Consider the following 2851-nt stretch of genomic DNA (forward strand, 5'->3'; position numbering starts at 1 on the left):
TGTGGTGTGGTGTGGTGTGGTGTGGTGTGGTGTGGTGTGGTGTGGTGTGGTGTGGTGTGGTGTGGGTGTGTGTTGGTGCCTGCACATGTAAGTAATCTAATATGCATAGCATAATTATTAGACTAGAAATGTTTAAAATAATGAACTAACCTGAAGTGTAAAGATAAGCTTGTTTGTCCTCTTGCACCACAGATGTATAGCAGCACTCCAAAATGTGAGACGAGCATTTCGCGCAACAGTATCCTGTGCCTTGGGCATGGGGCCCAAGAGCACTCTCATCCTTTCATCATTGTTCCATTCAGGTGGCAGATATGTTCTGTTGTCCTCCATCCCCTATAAAATACCATGGTTTATCCAAGTAACAGCTTTAGGTATGAATACACACATAAAGCAAAGAAGAAAAATATATAAAAAATTTTCAGCAACATGATATTGGCCTTTCCATGATAAATACTACATGGTTAATGCAATGATCCTAGGAAAATGTTGGGTTCACTTTAGTATTGCTTTTTTAAATGTTACTGTACATAGATGACTCTGTAAGTGCTCATTGCTGACTTAGTACGTGTGGAGCCATCTATATGTAAAAGCAATTAATAATTAAACATTATACATTGCATGTATGCATGTATACCATCTCCAGTGGCATGTGGTTAAAATGGGGTCATTCTGATACAGTAGCAATGTGGCAGGGGACTAGCACCACAGCAGGGCATGAACCTGTGTTGATTGGAGAACCTACACAGGTTTTTGCCCTGCTATGGTCTACATGCAGAGTCCAAAAAAGTTTTGTTTCATTAATTCTAATTTAATATAGACAGATCCAGAGGCCCTTATTAACCAAGGAGACAATAATTAGTACACCTTGTTTCCACGCTTGATTTACCTTTCCCTTGAAAAGTCTTTTTTTCATTAATGCTATCTATATACATGTGGTTATTTTTATCATAGACATTATAATTATCATAATGTCATTAACTCCTTTGTGACTAAGTACTTGTGGAGCCATCTCTGTGACTCGTAAATCTGAGTAAATACAATAAATAAACTAAACATAGTGGGGATAGCATGTCCGTACATGCCATCCTTACTAACTATAAGATATGCAAATTATTTCCCCCAAAAAATCAAGGCATGGGTTGAACAGGTGAGATCAGGTATGTGGCTCCTTGGTAACTCAGTACTTGTGAAGCCTTCTATATATAAACTAAAGAAAAACAAAGTGGACACTGCAAGAAACTAGCACCTATGGGTTAACCAGTCAGCTTTTGGGCTATGGAAGAAGGGTATGGTATCTGGGCAGATATAAAATATAATGACAATAAATGACACTTCATCATTTAATTGGCATTGAAACTGCATTAATTTCTTTATGCTTACTAGTTTCCAAGTTTGAAAAAAAAAATGAAATGAAGCAATTTAGTCTTAGCATTAGGACCACTACATAAACACAGCCATTTGTAGGAATGTTTTCTTCTGGGGATATCACATATGAGCAAATTTTTATGTACTATGTATCATTCCTGCTACATGAGGCCCAGAGGTACAGGGTCATAGCCCAAAGGCATGTGGACACACCCTGGCTTTGTACCAACTCCTGCCCTTAAGCCCCTAAGACATGAACAATAAATATAGAAAAAAAAATGCAGAAAACACAGCTCACAATCCACCTAGTGTTCCTGAGTCTCAGCTCTATCTTGCCCTGTACACTGAGTAGAAGAAAATATTTCCCATTGGGTGTTGGAGGGCATATTACCCCCCACCAGCCCTCCCCTGAAGTACTCATACAGTAACAGCAACATAGACTGTAGAATACATTTTGTGATATGAAGTTGGGTAAATCGTCTCTGGCGAATACATCCATAGTGTAAAGAATTACCATAACTAAGTTATGACACACAGGTGTCAGGGAGTAAGGATCAAGTTTCAAACAGTTATCTTTTTTATGGAAAAAATATACGCAAATGATAGAGTGAATAAATGTAAGAAACTTTTCATATATGCACATCAATTGCAAATCAAAAATAACTTTGTCATTTGACACACAATTGTCAGAGACTCGGAATGAAAAACTATCAGTGCTCATAAAAAAAACTTTTGTATACTACACCACAAATCATAGCCAATAAAATCATGCGAAATTTATTTTGAAAGACACAGCATGTGTCTTTAAAACTTCAAAACACGGAATGTAACCTATTTACGTGCAACATCACAAGCTACGATTAAAACGTATCAATAAAGTCAATCGTGTCAACAAGTTACCATACCTCTTTCCAAGTAAGTGTGGAAAGTTTTAAGGTGATATATTTCAAAACCTATCTGATCTGATATCAATGAACTATTGCCCATACCTACCAATTTATTAAAGCACTGTCAACGGGCGGAATAATGAAATTAGGTTCAATATGAGAGATACCGTGTCTATCTTACGTTGCACTATTTGGTACTGCGCGAGCGACGACGGATGTTTGTTTACCTCTCGGAGGTAACGTGAGGGGTGACGTCATTCTTGAGGCTCTTCCCAGCTTGGCCCGGGCTCTGAGTCTGCGTTGCCGAACGGGTATGGCGAAGATTTTGCACTTCAGGCCGAAGATTAGGGGCGGTAGCGTTAAACCTCTGGGTTTAGGTAAAGCTGGTACGGCAAAGGACCTGGTGGCTGTGCATAACCGAACTCATTTTCCTCGGATCTTAGCATAATAAGAGGAGGCGAATGAACTGCCAAGATGATGCACGCAATGACACAGACTAATGGTAAAAAAATATTTTGACATAGCGTATTGGCTCTTTTATAAGCAATTTAATTGTGTATTATGCACCGACGTGCCACAACATCCTCTACCAACCATCA

This window comes from Penaeus vannamei, chromosome 10, assembly GCF_042767895.1.
Source record: "Penaeus vannamei isolate JL-2024 chromosome 10, ASM4276789v1, whole genome shotgun sequence".
Taxonomy (NCBI): Eukaryota; Metazoa; Arthropoda; class Malacostraca; order Decapoda; family Penaeidae; genus Penaeus; species Penaeus vannamei.